The following is a 21,723-nucleotide window of genomic DNA, read 5'->3' as shown; positions in this document are numbered from 1 at the left end:
CAATTTTGGACAATAGAAGAATAGGAAGAGGGAGAAAGGAGAGAGAAATGGGTTGAGGGAACAAGGAGTTATGAGCAAGATGGGTATTTTAGGCTTTTTGAAGGGTTGTGTTTAGTAAAGTGAGGTTGCATTTAGCAACCATGTTTTTTTTAATAAGTTTGCTTCTTTTTAAGGTAAAAAAAATCCGCCAAAACATCTATACAAATATATTAAAGCGTTTCTATCAAAAGGAACGGTGTCACGTGACACTCTACTCAAGCTTTTTATACATGTCTATGATCTCATTAAAAAATATTAACAATGTGTATATAGCTAGTAGGAATCGAACACATGGCATTTGAAATAAAATGTGAGAATTTAACCACCAATCTACTACAATTTCAATGCATTTTTAATGTTTCAAAGTAAAATATAATAAAGTGTTACAATTATATGTAACTATGAAGACATAGACAAAGTCTTTTGATCAATAATACTATTATTAAGGTAATAACATTCTTTCACCCCAATTCCATTGATATTGTTGTTATTTTTATCTCGAATTTCTTGGAAGTTTTTTTTAGAACAATTTATCATACCGTAACATCCATTTTCCATTTTCACACTAGAAAGAAATTTACGAAAAGTTAATAAAATTAATTATGAACCTTATGAGTAATAATATATTTGATAATTATAACTATTCGGGATATCGCCCGGGCTTAAAATACTAGTTAGAAATACATTACTAGTATATAGAATTATATGAGTCATATCTTAATAAAAACTCATGTAGATGCAGTTTATATATATATATATATATATATATATTATATATATATATATATATATATATATATATATATACTAGTAATATAGAGTAACCTAAGGGTGACTAACTAATCATCATATTATTGTTTTTAGCGGAAACAATTTAGCATTAGAAGGAGGAGCAATTTCAAAAGCCACTCCCGAATCTCCACCCATGGACGCACACGTCACAAACAAATGTATGAATAACAAGTCAAGCGAGGACAATATGGAGCAGACACCACCAGCTTATTCCCAACGCAAGGAGAACCTGGACCAAAGGTTCGGCATACATGATCAAGGAAGGAAAAAGAAAGGCAGACCTTAATCACCCCCCGACTTCCCATCCCCAAATCGATGGAACACGCCATCAAAACTTTGCCATCAGCAAGAAAGTTTATGGCATCCATCCACCAAAAGGCTAAAATGTCTAAGCACAACAGACAAGAGAGAAGTAAGGCCTTAGGATCCAAGCATGAACGAAGCCACGAACAACGGCATGAAAGGAGCTAAGCTCCAAAAACCAGATATAAAGGGAGTCAAGCTCCTAAATGGTGATGCGAAAATAGCCAAGCCCTAGAGCCTTGGAATGAAGGGACATAGCTCCAAAATGTTGACTCGGTTGTTACTGAGACGGCACAAGCAATAATGAACCTCTCCGTTCCAAATAAAAAGCAACCCTAGAGCAGACTCATTACCTGATCAGAGGTTGGTTTGAATCGACTTGAAACACCAAGGTCATTGAAGGACTTAGACTACTACAAAGAGTCTGTCTCCCAATCATCCGCTTATAAGGCTAACTAGAGGTGATCATGGGCCGGGCCGCGCCTAAAAAAATTTGCCCATTGGTCGGGTCGGTGTTTATGCCAAAAATCGCCAAGGTGACAATCTTTGGTCGGGACGACGACGACTAGATTAGATAAGAAAAATAGATAGCATAATTTAAAGGGAAGAAATAAAGAGAGAAGAGACACAAGAAAATGGTGACGCGGAAAACCCATGAAAAAGGGATAAAACCGCGGGTGGCAATGAGTCCACCAATCCACTATAATTTGGGCGTTAAAGCCTTTGAATACAAGTATATATTTTTAGCATATGAATGAAAGATAGCTGAATTTATCTAAGTATGACTATGAAAGTGTAAGTAAATAACATAGGTCATATCTCTCCCTTTTGGTCTGCTTACGAGCCACTATTTATAATAGTAGGGCTGGTGGAGATAGCCTTAACAACTCCCTAAAAATGAGGAATTAGTTGCTGGAATCTCGGACTCCACTTCTGGCAGCAGTTACTGGTTATGTGAATTGGTCTTCCTACTTTTTAGGCACGTAAAGAGTGATGCTTGAGCATACTTCTCTTTAGACTTAGTCTCCTTGATTTTAGGAACCGATTTCCTTGACTTTAGCTGAGATATTTACCTTCTACTGCTGTACTATTTCGTCACCTGGTAGCTGGTAGCTGGTAGCTGCTAGCTGCATACTACTGCTATAGCTGGGCGCGTCTTGGCTAGCTGTTCTTGCTTAAAGAATCTGATTAACCATAGCTGCTTATAAGCTGGTGTTGCCTACTGAAGCTGTATTGAGTGCTTAGGAAAAGAGCATAACAATAGCCCCCATTTTTCTAATCGAAGACGCGGAGCTAGGAAAATGAACTACAGCTTCGCATCATGTCAATTGCTCTTTTCATGCCCGCTTGCTTTGCAACTAGTGTCTTGCTTGGTTGCTATACATGGCTTTGTCTCTAGATAGCTTAGCTATCACCTCCGTGCTGACACCTTGATTGTCTTTGATAACCTGCACTTAGCTTAGGTGGCTTCGAAAACATTCAATATGTAACACACAGCTTGAGAACAATTTCGAGTAATTCTTTGAAAACTTATGATAATACTTTGACAACTTGAGATAGTACTTTGAAAACTTAGGATGTACAATAAACTTAAGATATACAATACTATGGTAGCTACGCACTTCAACAGCTCATTGCTTTGCTTTTGTGCTTTTTCAGCGCTTCTCATAGCTTGGTTGGCTCGCAACAGGTTGCGGGTAGCCATTAACATTTGAAACTTTAGACAATTCATACGATTGTAGCTACTAGATGACTATCTAGCGGCTGGCTAGCTAGCACCAACGCTTAGGTCCTGACGCTTAGGCCCTTTAGAAGTAACTTTGTATCTATAACTCAAGAGGACTTGTGTGTTAGTTTCATGCAGCCAATCATCCATTGAATTCACGTTTATGCTGTCTTGCGTCTTTGCACGTTGTCCTTAGCTTACTTTGTTTGCTTAAGTTGCTCTGACTCTTTGAACTTTGCTTTTGATCTTTGGATCTTTTGAACTTTTGACTTTTGATCTTTGGATCTTTTGAACTTTTGACTTTTGATTTTAAGAAACATCTCTTTTGTATGCACGCTTATATTTGCTAGCTTTGGTGATGTTCTTACTTGGTGTACTCGAGTTTTCCTTTGGTTGGGCCCGTTTCCTTGGTGCTACGACCATATAGCTAAACTCAGGTGCTTCGACCTTTAGCTTGTGACTAGGCGCTTCGACCTTTATCTGAGACTAGGCGCTTCGACCTTTAGCTCGCGACTAGGTGCTGCGACCCTCTTGCGTTACCTGGTGAACCAATGTGGTTACCTTTGTTTGGTATTCTGGCGTTTGCACCCGGTAGACAACATGGTTCTTAACCTAGGTTAAAAATAATACAACTTGAGATGCGAAGCGTTCTAGCTTCTAGGTACGACTTTTCCTTCCTTGGTAACTAGGCAATACGCACCTTTTCCAACCACTCGTTCAATTAGACAAACCCTCCAGCTACCTCTAGCTTGCCAGCATTCAGCTCTTGGGTGCTCTGGAACCTTCCTAATAACCTAGTCTCTTACCTTAACACTTTGGCTTTACATTTTGATGTGTAGGTCACTTAGATAATGAGATTCTGGCTGATTTAATTAACTTGGCAATTGAATTGGTTTTTTCAAGCCGGCACCTAGGCCATATAATTCGTAAGCTGGCACCTAGACCATTTCATAGGCTGGCGCTTGAGCCATTTCGTTTTTGCTTTAATTTGTTTCGGATTTGCCTTGTGTTCTGGCATGTGGCCTTTAGTTATTTGTCAATTTGAACTAGTAGTGTTAGGACCACCTTTGAGTAGCTGGCGACAGACAGGACCCTTTTGTAAGCTGGCGTCAGGGGCACGTAGTAAGCTGGCGTCAGGGGCACGTATGTAAGCTGGCGTCAGGGCCGCATTTGCAAGCTGACGCTAGACCATATTGTAAGTTACCATTACACGATTTGACCTTGTTATAACTTGGTGAAGATATAATGTCATAGAATATAAAGCAAGTATGCATATCTTTGTACAAGTAGACACTTCGAGAGTTTGATCATGTGTGTCCTAACTTAGGTGAATGAATAGATAAACATAAGTGAACATTGATGTGCACATTAAGCTTAGAAGTCTTGTAAATGATGTATTTTTAAATTTGGGAGTATATACCTTTGCACTTGATATGTTACAATAGTAAACAATGCTATCACGCCAACTAGTGTTACTTACTTGACGTGTTGCATTTATAAGCTTTGTATTCCTGATCTTGTGAACTTAAGATGTTGTGAGCACTGTGCACTTGCGACTTCTCCAATTAGCAAGATAACGGTCATATTCGCCAATGTTACGCCTTATGATGGACATTTGATGGATAGCTCGTGTATTCGATGCTCAGCAGCTTACTTGTGATGTTCTACGGCTTGCGCTAGTGGTCAATAGGTTACCTATGTTCTGGACAGCTTGTGCTAGACACTCGGCAGCTTGCTTTCGCACTTGTCAGCTTGCATTGAACATGTAACAGCTTACACCTTACACAAAAGAACATGCATGCGTACAACTTAATTTTGTTAGAATAATTCTTATAAGCCCAAACATCACGAATGCAATTGTTGTTGATTGACTTGTGAAGAAAAAGCATGAAACAAAGTTTGATGTTTGCAATGTATATGTTGGACTTGATAAGAAAGTCATTATGCATAAGCGCATATTTTGAACGAATAGATAGTAATAATTGTTAGCTATGCTGGCTATGTGGATGAGAAGTTGAATAAACAATATAGGTTAGAAGTCACTTAGCATTTTAGTTAACTCCTTGGCTTCCACTCTGGTCTTATGGTGTTAGGAACTTGACAACTGTTGTCAGCTACCCTTGTTGTGGTTGTAAGACACGTTGTAACTTGATGTAGCTTCGTCGTGTCATGTATCTTCAGCTACACATTGGTATCAATCTTGTTTTTCATGTTGTACGTCACGTTAGTGTACGAAGAAGTAATAATAAATGTATTTGCTTCTCATTGACATGGAAGGTTGATAATTAGCTTTATGGAAATAGCGATGACTACTAGTGTATATTATTCGAAGTCAAGTGTAAAAAATTTAGCTACTAAGTGTATACTCTACGTCATGTTAACTGCGATAATAGTTAGAGAAATGAATCTTCGAAAGAGTATTAGAGCGTACCTATGAATCATATTGACAACAATAATCTAGAGCTTACTTGCCATGACTTGTGGTTGAAGATAACTCATTGTGCAAACCAGATAAGCTGGTGTCAGCTTCTCATGCTGTCTCCGCTTTTTATTGTTGGTTTTAACGTGTATGACAATAAACTTGTTTCTTTTGATTTATTTTATACGTCTCATATAAATTCCTGCAAATGACTTAGAAAGCAAGATGTTACCAAAGACAAGTAATGTAGCTGATACTAAGGTTACCTTCTTTGCCTTTTTACTTAGACATATTCATGTTGCTGAGAATTTCAACTGGTTCTTCCACTTATCTTCATGTATAGTCAACTTCTTCACTTTAAAGGTTGCTAGTAGCACCGAGGTTTGTATAATTTTTTAAGCCCCTTGAGATCTCCAACTCCTTTCAGATTGTGTTGACATTAAGCCCCCAGGATGCTTTAGTTTTGACTAGCATTGTTCCTGTATTCACATGCTACATACTTGTTATGTATTTTTGAAAATACAACAATAAAAAGCCTTGTGTAATCATAACAGGAGTCGCATTATTAAAGTCACAATATATAAGCCATATACTCTTGCCCCCTTGTGGCTACTTCAGGAAAAAAAAGTTAGAGTTCACTTATCTGACTGGATGCTTTTCTTCCATAAGATGTCGACTCCTTTAGCTACTAGAAGCAGCTGGGTTGTGTGCCAATTCTTGTCATATTGACATCTTAGACTTTTGACTGAAGTTAGCCACAAAAATCGATGAATTTGTGACTTTAATGTTGCCCTTTGATAAAAACGGATGCTGCATGATAGCTTAATCTATACACACTACACTCAAGTTATCTCAAAACAAAGTTGAGAGTGTTGTTAACCATTATCAGTTGCTAAAATTTTGAAATGACAAGAGAAAGTCGATTGTAACTAGTAAGCTAACTCAAGTAATCTTAAAGAAGGTTACCTGGTTATTTGCGTCTACTAAAAGACTTACGTAGTATATGTGTGAAGATTGCTAGTAATGTGAGGTGGCTAACACATAGGCGACGCTGGTAGCACTTGACGGGTTAATGAAGGCGTTGACAGGTTCCGGAAGGTGTTGATGGGTTACTGGCGGTGTCTACAGGTTACAGAAGACGTCTACAGCTTGCTGAAAGCGTCTACAAGTTGCTGATGGTGTCGACAGGTTCTAGATGGCGTCTGAGACGCTGAGGTGATTCTGCTACTGTAAGTGTTTGCTTTAGCTGTGACGGCATTGAGATTTGTACCTGAAACATCTTCCACGAAACTGAACAGAATAGTTTAGATTTAAAAACTTAAAGACACTGCCGCATGTTTGTCGTAGCTGATAAATCATTTACGTATCTCATCTTCTGTTCAGTTTGTAGGATTTTATTTCATCAATTTGTTAGCCAGCACTATCTACACCTTGTGCCAAGATTGCTTTGGCCGTACCTACAATCAAAGTCTCACACTTTGCTTCATTGTTAGTAATTTCAGAATTACAAGTAATAAAAAACCGTATTATCATGTTCCCTGTGGTGACTTTGGCGCTATACTGAGATAAGCTCCCCTGAAATTAGAAGAGTCGTGAACGTACAGCTTCCATACACCCTTACCTGTTACACGGTTTACCTGTTGAATTTCTCCTTCTTATGCCATAGTTGCTGTGGAAAATTATCATTTTTCAATTCGTCCTGAAATTCCTAGTTCCCTTAGAACAAACTTAATAAAATAGTTAGTCATAAGAGTAGTAAGACTTATTTCAAGGTAATGTCTCGACTTTTTAGATGTTGTAAACTTGTAACTAGTGCTACAACAAGTTTTTAAAAAGAAATGTATCTAGTTTCAATAACTAGGAAGGACTTCTTGGTCTTATAAGTAGGTACCTGTGAGCTTTCAGCTTCCATAGCTAATATAAAACTAAAAACTTGCTGCTTACAGTTAAGTATAAATATAAAATCTTAATTGGTCTCGACTTCGACAGGAGGGAAGGTGTCGATAATAGTTCAGCTCTTGAAGAGCAACTTCATGATCATCAGTACATTCATTTAATTATACTTAAAACATCATAAAAAGATGACACTTATCTGATGATGTCGAAGTGAAACAGTTTGAAGCAGCTGCCATTTCCTGTCAGCTTTTAAGCCTCCTTCAGGTTTACAGATTGGATGCTTGGATGCTGGCGACTCCCGTAACCTGATTTGGGTATTCTTCTACTCCTCGCTAGATTACTAGATAGACCAGGTTCTTACCTGACAATGTAAAGGTGTGGACACCTTGCAAGCTGCTCCAACAACCGAAAGAGGCTGCAATGACAGACCACATGAGGGTGGATTGATTTTTTGTGTCAAAGGGGGGATTTTGTGGATATGTGTTTAGATGGAAGATCTAGCCATCGGCCCCACGGTGGGCGCCAAACTGTTTATGCCAAAAATCGCCAAGGTGACAATCTTTGGTCGGGACGACGACGACTAGATTAGATAAGAACAATAGATAGCATAATTTAAAGGGAAGAAATAAAGAGAGAAGAGACACAAGAAAATGGTGACGCGGAAAACCCATGAAAAAGGGATAAAACCGCGGGTGGCAATGAGTCCACCAATCCACTATAATTTGGGCGTTAAAGCCTTTGAATACAAGTATTATATTTTTAGCATATGAATGAAAGATAGCTGAATTTTCTAAGTATGACTATGAAAGTGTAAGTAAATAACATAGGTCATATCTCTCCCTTTTGTCCTGCTTACGAGCCACTATTTATAATAGTAGGGCTGGTGGAGATAGCCCTAACCAACTCCCTAAAAATGAGGAATTAGTTGCTGGAATCTCGGACTCCACTTCTGGCAGCAGTTACTGGATTATGTGAATTGGTCTTCCTACTTTTTAGGCACGTAAAGAGTGATGCTTGAGCATACTTCTCTTTAGACTTAGTCTCCTTGATTTTAGGAACCGATTTCCTTGACTTTAGCTGAGATATTTCACCTTCTACTGCTGTACTATTCTCGTCACCTGGTAGCTGGTAGCTGGTAGCTGCTAGCTGCATACTACTGCTATAGCTGGGCGCGTCTTGGCTAGCTGTTCTTGCTTAAAGAATCTGATTAACCATAGCTGCTTATAAGCTGGTGTTGCCTACTGAAGCTGTATTGAGTGCTTAGGAAAAAGAGACATAACAGTCGGCCAGGCCAAAAATTTGGGCCAAAATTTTGTGCCCGAAGCCCGCTATTTCGGGATAAAATGAGCGGGCTTTTAGTGCCAACATTGGGCCGAGCCAAAAAATAGACTAAAAAGTCATTTTTGGCTTGTCGAAACCCGCCCAAGCAACAAAAAAATCGGGCGGGGCCGAGCCCGACCGCGGGCCAAAATAATCTGCCCAAAACGGGCATAAAAATCAGGTCGGGTCGGGAAAAAAATGATCAGCTCTAAGGCTAACAAACACCGCAGGAAGTGCTAATACGAAGCCGAGTGATACTGAAGAAGCTGGGAAGACAAGACAACCAAAGTGATTATGAAGGACCACGTAATCCCCATACACCAGTGGGAAAGATACGGTGTATATAAATATCCAATCCGAAACATTGGATACTCGATCCGATTTTTTATTTTTTGGATATTTCAAATAGGATATCCGAACATTTTTGGATCAGATACGGATTGGAAATTTTCATTATCGAATTTCAAAAAATCAGATGCATTGGAGTTTTTTCGGATATCTGATCCGAAATATCAAAAACTATATTTTGTTGAGACCATACATTCGAAATATAAGATAATCCAATCCGAAACTTATTTTTTAAACATTTCCTTTGAAGAATGTAAATTTTTAGTTTTCGAATATTGATCTGATCCGAAATTTCGAAGATCTGATTTTTTCGGATCGCATTTTCCCCGGTTGGAAATTTCAGATCAGATCGGATAGAATATCCAAAACGAACACCCCGAGGATAAACTGCGTCTGAGCTGGTCAAATGGGCCTTATTGATCCGGTTTTAACTGAAACGGATGGTGTCAAAGTTGCTGGGAGGAATTAACTGATGATCATGACACAAAATCGGATCTATTGACCTAGCTCAATCTGGATTCAAGCTTGGGAGGATTATATATCTGACAATATCTTGCTTGCTATTGAGCTTATCAAGGGTTATACTACTAAGAGTATTTCTCCGAGTTGTATGTTGAAAATTTATTTGGAAAAAGCATATGATTTCATTGAATGGTCTTTTCTTGAAAATGTCATGATTGATGTTGGCTTTCCTACTTAGATTATAAAGTGCGTTATGGCTTGTCTCTCTTTAGTTTCTTTCTCTATATTAATCAATGGTATTCCTTGCAAGCCCTTTCATGTTAAAAAAGGCCGGCTGCTGCCTTGAGTGTCGTTGTTACGAAGGTCTCGAAGAAGAGGCCGTGGCCCAAGGAGACCACCAGGCTACCCTTCTCAGCCCTCTCGAGGGCCGAAATAGCGGTGAGGCTTGACAAGGCCTCGGAGCACCTCATGACTGAGGTGGATGAGAAGGCGTGCCTGACCCATGATGGGCAAGAGGTCGAGGTTGTTAAGGCGACCTTGACCGAGGTAGGACTATTCTCCTTTCCCCTTTTTTGAATGTTTTGTTTGTTTAATGATGCTAATTTTCCTTTTCGCGCTAGCTGTCGATCCGGGTGTTGGCCCTGGCTTTAAGGTCTATGCTAGGGATGGCCGCCGGAACTGCATCGGGGGAGATGTCTTGGGACGAAAGGAATGCTCTTGTTGGTATGCTGCGCCTGGCCGAGATGCGGCTCTCGGAGGCCCAGGAGACCATGGCCAAGGATAATAAGGCCTTTGAGGAGAAGGTGGCATAGCTCGAACATGCTGTCGAGGTCGCTACAGCCCAGAGAGAGTCCGCCAACAAGAGGCAGAAGGAGGCCCTCAAGGACTGCAAGAAGGCCAACCAGCGAGCTAAGAAGGCTCGAAAGAACACTGAGGCGGCTATTGCCTAGGGATGGGAGTGCCGGGAGGCGATAGTCAATGACTAGAAGGTCTCTGATGAAGGGAGAACCTTCCTCGAAGACGCTTTTCAGCAGGTGTCCGAGATAGGTCAGGCTGAGGCGCTCCGCAAGGTGCGGCTGGTCCTCGAGTGGATTGCCCCCAGTCTCTCTTGGGCTGACGTCGAGGAAGGCGTTAAGGCCCTTTCTCAGGAAGAAGGAGCTGCTGAAGCCTCTCAAGTCAAGGGTCAGGTTCCTCCCCTCTGCTCAACTCGAGGGATGAACCCCAGCTCTACCTTCTTTTCTTCCTGCCCCTCCTTTTTCTCTTCCTTCTCTTCTCCCAGGCTCTTCTTTCTTTTCTTATGTCTCCTACTAGGGTTAATGTTAGACCATTAAGTTTTCTTGTTTGATCTAAGCTCTTTCTTGAATTTGTAATGTAGTAACTTCGATAGCTTGTACCATGATTAATGGAATAAAACTCGATTATTTGTTGTTTCCAAGTTGGTGTCCTCGAGCTTTTTGTGCCTTTGAGCTTTTATATTTTGTATTTTTGAATTTGAAACACACGCTGATTGAGCAAAGTCGAGGGCCTTTTAACAACATAGGCAATTTTTACAAAGGCAATCTTAACCATTGTTATGAGAATCATTGCCCAAAAGAATAAGGCAAGTGACTCTTACAAAGTTACAAAAAATCGGTGCTTTAAGGTCTAGTGCCTTATAAAATTTACAAAAGGAGTAACTTTGTGTAGTATGCCCCAATCTCGAGGGACAAACTTTCAGACATAGAATTTACAGAGATTATTCGCATTCCATGGTCGAGGAAGGGAATGCCCCTCTTGGTCTTCTAGGCGATAAGTGCCTGGGTGGACCATCGAGGTGACTCGATATGGCCCTCCCAGTTAGGCTGAAGCTTACCCAACTTAGGCTGTCGTCCAGTTGCTTCGAACTTCCTTTGCACCCAATCATCGACTTGGAAGGGTCGATGCTTGACTTGACGGTTGAACAACCAAGTATGTTTAAGTTTGTAGGAGATGGCTTTTAAAAGAGTCATGCATCGAGTCTCTGGGAGGAGGTCGAGGTTGATTTTCTTTTCTTCCTTATTGAGGTCGTGGTCATAGAATGTGATCCGGGGCGATGGGATGCCCACCTCGACAGGCAAGACAACCTCACTACCATATACCAAGGGATAAATGGTTATGGTGAAGAGTGATAGGCCCAAAATTTCCTCCTTCACCTTCCTCAGATACATCTTCATGTTGTCTTCCTTGGCCTCGAACTCCCCTGTCACTTGCCCAACGATAAGCTGGGAATCGGAGTGGGCTTTAAGCTTTCGAGCGCCGACCGTTTTGCATAGTTGGATACCGAGGAGTAGTGCTTCATACTTGGCCTCATTATTCGAGGCAGTGAAGTCGAACTTAATGGCGTATTCAGTTCTATTCTTTTGCGGGTACATGATCAAGAGTCCGGCGCCGCATCCTGCTTTAGATGACGACCCATCGACAAATAGATTCCGGGAACCTTCCTCGGTTGGCTCGGGCCAGGAGGTGCATTATGCTATAAAGTCGGCCAGAGCTTGTGCTTTGATGGCACATCGGGGCTCGAACTCGATGCCGAAATCTGAAATTTGATTAGACCAGTCAGTCACTCTGTAGGACTGGTTCTTTCCTTCGATTACTTTCTGGATTGGCTGACTTGTGAGAACTTTAGTGGGGTGAGCTTGAAAATAGGGTTTGAGCTTCCGAGTGCCGAGAACCAAGGCAAATATCATTTTTTTGATAGGAGGATACTTGGCTTCCGCGCCTCGAAAGGTGTGGCTTATGAAGTACACAGGGTGCTGGTTTTTCTCGTGCTCGGCCACTAGGACTGCGCTAAGGGCATGCTCTGACATAGCCAATTAGACAAAGAGTGTCTCTCCTGGTAAAGGTGAGACTAACTTAGGAAGGTTGGCCAGGTAGGACTTGAGCTATTGAAAGCTTCCTCTGCAGATTTGTCCCACTCGAACATCGACTGCTTTAGGGCTCGAAAGAAATGGAGACTCTTGTCGGCAGATCGAGATACTTCCGGGAGAAGCTCTGTGAACCAGGTTAAAGACAACCCCTTCAGGGTATTAGGGAAGAACTTATACCATAAAGCCTCGCTGCTTCATTTGTGCTTTGTATGCTGCTAGGTGGTCGATAGGGTCCGTGGTCCTGTCGTAATGGTCAATTGGAGGAACTTTGACCTTTCGTGGGATGATATTCTCGCTAAAAGGAGTCACGAAGCCCAGGTTTCCCATTTGGGCCTCAGACTCGTGGCTGGGCTCAGAACTGCTTGATGCCTGTTCGTTTTCTCGATGGCCCCTCTACTGTCGAGGTTCCCTCTGTTCCAGGTTAGGGATGGGAGGGGCTTCTCCTGCTTTGGACTGTGCTCGCTTTTCGTTCATGACTTCGCGGACGTCACGATTGCCATTCCTCATATGGCACTCGTTGATCACATGTCTCGCGTCCCCCTTGCTAGGAGCAACTCGAGCTAACATTTGAAGAGCTCGTGGCGAATTCGTCGGGTCGAGAGCTATGACCTGAGGTTGGTCGAGATGCCTTGCTCGAGGTTGGCCTATGACCAGTCGAGGTATGGGGGGAAGGGGTGGCCTGTTCGAGGTCCCTTCTCCTCCTGATTGGAAATTCAATACCAGGGCCCAGAGGCTGAGCTCGAGGTTGTCACTTAGACGATCTGCCAGTTGCTGGAGATCTTGTTGAGTGACCGGATTACGGCTGGTCTGCTCATATCGAGGGGGATCCGTTTGAGTTTGAACCGTCCTCAGTTGAGGTCTCCCAGGGTTGACGACACTGGTAGCCTCTCGAGGGTGGACCTCTTCAAAGATATGTTGGTGGTGAGATGACCATACGACAGCTTGCCGAGGGTTATCCACCGTTTTGACGGCCACCTCGTGGGACGGTGTCCTCGAATGATGAGATGGGACGGGGGTCCTCTGTAGTATCCGATTTCTCTGAGTGATGGCCATGACTTTTAGTTCGATATCCCCAAAGACGGAGCCAACCTATTTCGGGTACAAACTTGTATTATGTGGGATGGATCGATATTAAGATTAATGATGGCCGGATGCTCGAAGATTACCGAGAGACCTGCACAAGACGAGAGTTAGACTACCCCGGGGGTGAATCCGGGATCCCCCCTCCGACGATCAAGTTAGTTGATGTGTGTTAATTGGGATTTGTGAAGTAGTTTGTCTAAAATTCATTACCTCAATAAATGGGGATCTGCTCCATATTTATAGGTGTTGAAATGTGTGAAAATGTCCTTGCCAAGCTGGCACAGGATCCAAGACGGGTGGGACCCACTGAGGGCTTGCCATGCTAGCAAAGGGCTTTGGAACATATGGTGGCCCACTAAAGCTTAATGGGCCCAAACAGTAGTTATGGACAAAAAATCCTATATTTCATTGTCATTATTTACCTTGTGGAGGCCATGCTAGTACCAATAAAACTGCAGCGAAAATTCTTTAATGTGGTTTGCGTTGGCCTATTTTGTTAAGGATGTTCATCATTATGTGCATTCTTGTGATCGATGTCAAAGGACGACAAATCTTTCCCGTCTGAATGATATTCCCCTCAATACCATCCTTGAAGTTGAGTTGTTCGATGTGTGGGGTGTGGATTTCATGGGGTCGTTCCCTTCGTCTTTTGGGAACAACTCCATTTTGGTTGATGTGGAATTTGTCTCCAAATGGGTGGTGGCTCTTGCTTCTCCCACTAATGATGCTCGGTTGTTAGTAGATTCTTCAAGAAGACTATTTTTCCTCGATTTGGTACTCCACGGGTTTTGATTAGTGAGTGAGGCAAGCACTTTTTGGAGAAAAATTTGAAGCTATTCTCAAGAAATATTGTGTGCACCATAGAGTGGGGCTTTCATATCACCCACAAACTAGTGGTCAAGTGGAGATTCCTTACCCTGAGATCAAATCCGTCTTAGAGAAGACGATTGCGAGAACGAGGAAGGATTGGGCTGCAAAACTTGATGACCCACTATGGGCTTACATAACAACATTTAAAACCCCTATAGGTACCACCCCCTATCGCCTTGTTTATAGGAAAGCATGTCATCTTCCTGTTGAGTCAGAACATCGTGCAATTTGGGCTATTAAGAGCCACAAGTTTGACTCTCAAACGACAGGTGAGAAACGACTCCTTCAACTTAATGAGCTTGATGAACTTCGGCTTGATGCTTATTAAAGTGCAAAGTTTTACAAAGAGAAAACCAAGAGATGGCATGACAACGTTATTTTGCGAAAAGTTCAAGGGAGGAGATTTAGTTCTTCTTTTTAATTCTCATCTAAAGCAATTTCCTGGTAAATTCCGTTCACGGTGGTCGTGTTCATTCAAAGTTTGTAAGGCTTTCCCTTATGGTTCGGTGGAATTGTGGAATGCCAAGATGGCATTTTCAAGGTAAATGGCCACAGATTGAAATACTATCGAGTTGGAGATCCCATTGCTGAGAGAGTTGACATCATACCCTCTCTTCCTTCATGTGATTGATAATGAGGAGGTCGGGCAAATGACCTTAAAAACTAACCCTTATTGGGAGGCAACTCAATTTTCTATCTTTTTCTCTTCTATTTTCTTTTACTTTTCACTTTAGTTCATTTTTATTTTCTAGATTTTTGTTAGGTTATTTAATATCTTTCATAGTTTCATTTGCTAACCCTTTAGTAGTCTGAAAAAAACAAAAAAAAATGTAGCTGATTGTCGTTTTACTGCAGGTCACACGCCCAATCTTATTCTTGCTCGCCGTGCAGTCGAGGCAGAGAGTTTAGGGGTGAATTGCAGCAGGCCGCACGCCCGATCCATAATTTGCTCGATCATGCATCAATCCGCACGACCAATCCGATTCTGGCTCGAGCATGCAACAAAGACGAATGTGCTCACTATATAGTACACACGCCCGAGCAAATTCTCGCTCGACCGTGGGTCGACACATAAAACTTGGTTCACATCTCGACACACGCCCACTCTCATTAAACCCTTTTTCATAGGTTTTTGTCTCTCCTCCCCTTCTAAAAATTCAAGCCTCCATCCTTACTCCCTTCTCACTCTCTCACCTCCTACTCCCACTCCCTCAAACACACACCAACACTCTTCACCGGCCCACCGTCAACCTCCCGTGACACTCGTCATTCACCGGCGACTTTCACGCCACCCCCTCCTTCTCTTTCCATCTTTCTTTCTCTTTTATCACCCAAAATTCTGAAACCCTTACTTTGCAATTGAATTGGGGGTTTGTTTGTGATTCAAATTTGAAGCAAATTGGTTAGCAAGAAAGCGGTTTTAGGCCTTTTTTAAGTCAAGCACGGATCAATTGCGGGTATTAGACACCCACCTCAAGTTTGGTATACTTTTTCCACTATAATTTCCATCTTTTAGTGTTTTTGCTTTTTCTATTTGAAAGTCATTGCACTACTTGATGGATGTAGTTTCTTGACTTCTTACTCAATATTGAACATCTTCTTTGTTGGCAAGTGCATGCAAGTTTTTGAAGTTTTTAGTGGTGCGTTGATCTTGTGGAGTTGAATTGTTAGTGCTATTGTTGTTCTTGATATTGGGTTAATTACATTGAAGAGTTAGTTGGTTTTCTTTGGTTGACAATTTCTCATTGGATGATTCTATTGTGAATTTGTTGGTTGTGCCTACCTTGTTTGTGATCATCATGCCTCATAGGCCATCTTCTAGAGCGAATCCTACCAGAGGCACTTCCTCTTCCCATCTCAGAAACACCCTAAATCCCTCCATCATGTGTCCACCGATCCACCTCCTCCACTGGCCATTGAACCACCTCTTTTGGACACCCTAAGCATTCAATTCACTTGTGAGGCTCACCTAGAGTGCTTCCGTGTCCTTAGTGGTCGTCACCTTCGTGCCACTCACTTTTATGATCCTGAAGTAACAATTGAACTAGGAATAGATGGTGACCTCCAACAATTGTTCTACTCTGTAGGTTGGCAACAATTCCTCAACATGCATGCCCTCTCTTACAAATGCATTACATTGGAATTTCTCTCTACTTTAGAGGTCGTTCGTTCTACCATTAAAAATCCTTGTTCCATCTCCTTTCAACTCATGAACGAACCTAGGCTATTGAATATAAACCAGTTAAATGCAATTTTTGGTTGGCCTATCGAGTGTTCATATGGCCCCTATTATAATCAACCTGAGCATTATGATGATAATATATTTTGGAACTTAATCACAGGTCAAGTTGTTTGTTATCCCAGCGTGCTAAGGCTTCTGGTATTGTTAGCCCCACCCTGCGCACAACACATAGATTTCTTTCTTTGACCATTTTTGGTAGGGGAGATAGTGTCGGGATTGTCACTTCTTGTGGGCTTTTTATTTTGTGGTGTCTTGTAGATGGAGCCAGTTTCTTGAACCCCACGATTTGGCTCATGGATCATTTTGGTAAGGTTGTCAAGTATTATGGCGAAATTGCTATCAGTGGCATGATTTATGTGATTGCTCTTTCTTTTGGTGTTGATTTGACAGATCAACAGGTCATACCGGGTAGCACGAGACTTTAGCTGAAGGCTTTCCAGACCATGGGCTGGATAGCCAATAAGGTTACTACATATGGGTATGTTTCAAGGTTGGGCAACGTCCTTATGCTTACCTTCTAAACCCGGAGTGCACCATCATCTATGACCCGCAAAACTAGCTCTTTGCTTCTGATTTCCCTTGTAATCCTGCTTAGGAACAGAGCGGTGAGCCAGCCCATGCTCCAGGATCGTCTACTCAGGCTGATGAGCCTCTAGTACCCCCTTATGTTGACCAACTTGATGCGCTTAGAGGAGATATTAGTAGTCTTCGTATGGAGGTTTAGCTGTTCCATCAGTGTCACACTAATTCTGTTGCCGCTATGCAGCGTTTTATGGATGTGATGACCTCTCAGTACTAGGCTTTCTAGTCCACCTTTGGTAATGTTCCCCAGTTGCTACGCGATCTTCACACTTCTCACAAGGATGGACGTCGGGCAGCTCTAGCGATCCTTGAGTTTCCTTTATCCCTTCTCTTTGCATGTTTTTTCTCGCACATTGGGGAAATTGTGCCATTTAGCTTGGGGAAGGTATATATCACACCATGTGTACATATTATTCATCATTTAGGGATTCTTTATTTCCCGTTTTTGCATATAATTTCATTATTAGGTAGCATCTTGCATATCATCTGTATAATAGTTTTTGCATATAGTTTCATTATTAGGATTCATCTTGCATATCACCTGCATAATAGTTTTTGCATTTAGGAGTAGTCCTCCGATGATAATGAAGATCTATGCATGTGATTGTGAAAATAGAAAAAATTGTTTTTGAGAATATCATAGTTAACAAGGAATTGATTGGTTTTTCGTAAGATTGGTCTCTCCTATGTGAGATTAGATCGGTGTTGATAGCTACAACCTAATGAGGATGTTGTTATGCCTTATGGACTAACAACTTTTCAGTCTTCTTTCTTTTGTGTATGATGCTCTTCCTTGGTGACTATTCTCTAGAACTTGCATTGTATTGATTTGTTTATGCATTGAATATGATTAAGGCAATTGTTGTTTTTTGAGTTACATAGCCAAATACCACCTACATTGATTACTCCTTTTTGTCACCCTTGTGAGCCTAGCCCGTTTCTTTTGTTAATTGCATCTCTAACCCTTTACCTTGTCCTACCCAGGGGATTTTGAAGCTATGTTGATGATAGTTAAGTTGTGACATTGGAGATTTATTGTGGTGTTTGATGTGATCTAATGATTAGTTGAAACTCATGATCTGTGTTGAGTTAATCTCCTCTTAGTTATTATTGATGATCCTAATTTACTCTATAGATGATTATTAAATCCTTCATAGAAAAAAACAAAACAAAATCAAAAGATAAAATAAAAAAATTTTGTGATTTGTGTTTTTAGTATTCAATAAAAGGAAATTGGAGTTTTTCTTTGAGGAGTTATGGTTCAACTAATGGAAAAGAAAATGAAGTGCAATTGAAATGGTTGTGTTTGGAGGTTTGTAATTGTTGTCAAAGGTGTTTGAAAAGATTCACTTTCCCCTTTGAGCACCACTTTCCTAAAACTTTCCATACTCATACCTTAAGCCTTCATTACAAACGATATGAAGTCCTCATGATTCTTTGCATGTAACGTAGTCTCGTAGTGGTGGAGAGTGAGAAGATGTGTAAGCTTATGGTAGGATATAGACAATGGAACAAATCCTTGAGCGATCATTTGACCCTTTTTATACACATGAAAGATATTGTGCACGACTAAAATGAGAGCTACTATATTCATGATTGAGTCAAGCTTAGGGGAGAACTTGTGGTAAGAATGTTGTTTTTCCTTGTGTTATACTATGAGGTTTGATTGTTTTCTACCATGATAACTTTGAAATTATGTTTGAATTGATTCTGAAAATTGACATGCATACTTTATTTGAGGTGGCTATTGAACTCCTTCCTTGGTGTTTGGTTTGGATTGTTTGAGGACAAGCAATAGTTTAGCTTGGGGGAGTTTGATAAGTCGGTTTTTAGTTGCATATAGGTAGGTATTAAGTCTCATTTTCATGTAGTTTTTAGTGCTTCTTAGGTCTAATTGCATAATTTGAGCATTCTTTTGAACAATTGTATTATTTCGAGATACTTTTGGCTCTTCTTTGTGATTTTCAAGTTCTTGTGGTCGGTTGTGACTAAGAGAAGCTAAGATGGTTTCGTAGATGATCTAGTTCGCGGTTCTCGGAAGCAAGAAGAAGAGTTTGAGTGCTTTGGGGTTAAATGAATGATGATAGTGAAGAATATTCTCTTTGCGGAACCACACATATTTCTTCTTGACCGAGCAAAGAGGTGCACGCCCAAGCGTATAACCGCTTGCCCGTGCAAATATGTGGAAGAAAGGAGAAATCATCTTGTCTTGCGTGCACGCCCAAGCAAGATTTCGCTTGCCCATGCACCAAGGTGCACGCCCAAGCGGATGGCCACTTGCCCGTGCAGATCTGTGAACGAACAAAACCTTTTGTCTCGCCTGCATGCCCAAGCAGGATCTTGCTTGCCCGTGCACCATGGCGCACACCCGTGCGGTTTTCTGCTTGCCCGTGCAAGCTGCTATCCGCCTATTCCTCGACTTCAATTATTTCCTTTTCTAGTTTTTGTAAACGATAGTAGGTTTTATTAAACATAACTTTGAGTAGTTTTTGATGATTAGAAAATAGAGTTTTACTTTTTAGAGAGCTTTTTGAGAGAAAACTCCATTATTGAACCTTGATTTCTACAAGTTGGCTACTTTGTATTGTTTATTCAAGTAAAGACTAAGTTTTTATAATTTCTTCTCTTCCTTTATTGATAAGTCATTTTTATATATAGTTTTTAGGTGCATTTAGGTTGCATTTTAGAGCATTTAGTTTCATATTTAGGTTCATTATTGCATTATATTCTTAAGTTATGTTTTTCTATTTCTATTCGGTATGTTTTCTTGTTTTTGATGAATTTCAGGCATTGAAGACGTATTTGGAGTATCATTAGCTAAGCTTGAGGATTAGGAGCACTTGGAAAGAAGCTACAATGAATAAGGATCGTATGGATATGTCATAGTACGAGTTTGAGCAAAAACAAAGCAGAAAATCATTAGAAGAAATGTGAAAAAGAGTCACGTCTACCCTTCTGATCATAACTTTTGATGTTCTCCTTAAAATCAAGTAATTCCAACATATTTGGAAACTAGACTTGAAGAGCTTTCCAACGATAGGTGGCACACCCCGAGGAGACTTTTATTGAAGGAGTTATGCCTTTCGGAAGATTGCACTATTTCTGCTGGAATCTGCCACACGTACGCGCGGATCACTAATCCGCCTATTAATGATTTAATTAAGACTTTCCTTATCTTATAAATTACTTTCCAAGTCATATTAGGTTATTGAATATTATTTAGATAGGTTTTAATTCTTTCTCTCTCCTCCTCCCTCTCACGTTATTTTCTTAGGTTTTAGGTTTTAGTTTTCTCTCTTCTCTTCCTCTCTAGTTTTTAGTGTAAACCCTAGTTTTTATTCTTTTTCATTAATTCATGAGTTTCATTAGTTTCTTTCCTTGATTTCTTTGATTATGCTTTTCTTGGTAGATTTAGATTTCATTATTTATTTCATGATAGAGTAGTTTCTTTTATCTATGGTTAAGTTGAACCCTAGTATGATTTAATTCATGATTGTTTCTTTAAATTCTCATATTAATTGTTAATTGTTCTTGCTTGATTGATTTTGCATATTCCAATACTAGATTAGGGATAACTAGAATTGTTCTAATTCCATCGTCTTGATCACAACGGGAGTTGGATTTTGACGGATTTGAGTATTTCAATTAAGGACATGAAGTTCTCCACGTGAGTAGGTAGAATGGATTGTTAGGAAGTTAAGTGTCGCGTTCAATGTCTTTAATTTGCATGATTCCACGGGAGTAGGCTTGAATGCATATTAGAGAAGCCATAGATACTCGGGAGAGGTCTATGGTACTTTATAGGGTGGACTTTTCCTTGTGAGCATTTAATTGATTAGTTTGGGGTAGAAATTATTTTGCATTACTTCGTGCTAGTGGGGATACTTAACTGCTGAGTCTTTTATTTATATATTGATTAGTATAGTTGATTCGACAATCATTGATATTAATATCCTTTAGTCTTACCATTATTTAAGGGCTAATCATAGAACAACTTTCTCTCAGTGGGATCGACTCTGACTTACCCTACTACATAGTTAGGAGGATTAGTTAGGTTATTTATTTTTGTTAGGTGCGCGACACACCTATCATTTATTGTTATCTTTTTAATTTGTTTCTCAATTGCTTTGTTCTTTAATTAGTGCATGAATTCCCCCCTTTATCCTAATTTAATTTGATTAATTATCCTTACTTGATTCACTAGTAGAATTAATGCTATTTGCTGCGGTTAAAAAGTGGCCCATTGCTACGGTTTTGGGCGCACAGCAATTAAGGGGGCAGTAATAGGTATTAATTATATTCCTGCGGTTTTTAGGCCAAACCGCAGCAATATTATAATTTTTTATCTAGTTAACACGTAATATTGCTGCAGTTTTTAGGGCAAACCGCAGCAATATATGTTATTTTATAATAAATAAATAACTTATTACTGCGGTTTTTACTGAAAAACCGCAGCAATATGTACAGGTATAGGTAAAAAATTTTTTTTTTTTACTTTTTTGCATTTTGCAATCAAATTTGAAAATGAAAAAATCCTATTAAAAAAACAACATATTTTCGCATAGTCTCCGAGTATTTCGCATTGCAGGCGCATAACATTGACAACTTAGTTACAATGACTAATTACTAAAAATATATTAAAAAAATAAGTATTTGAAAAAAAAAATCTTAAAACAAAAAATCTACAGATCTAAAATAACGAAAAAAAAGAAAAAAAAGGAAAAAAAAAGAACCAAAAAAACAAGTGTTAAAGTTG

Source organism: Beta vulgaris, chromosome 8, assembly GCF_026745355.1.
Source record: "Beta vulgaris subsp. vulgaris cultivar EL10 chromosome 8, EL10.2, whole genome shotgun sequence".
In the NCBI taxonomy this organism is placed as follows: domain Eukaryota; kingdom Viridiplantae; phylum Streptophyta; class Magnoliopsida; order Caryophyllales; family Amaranthaceae; genus Beta; species Beta vulgaris.
The sequence above is the reverse complement of the archived record's forward strand: the minus strand, read 5'-3'. Positions refer to the sequence as shown.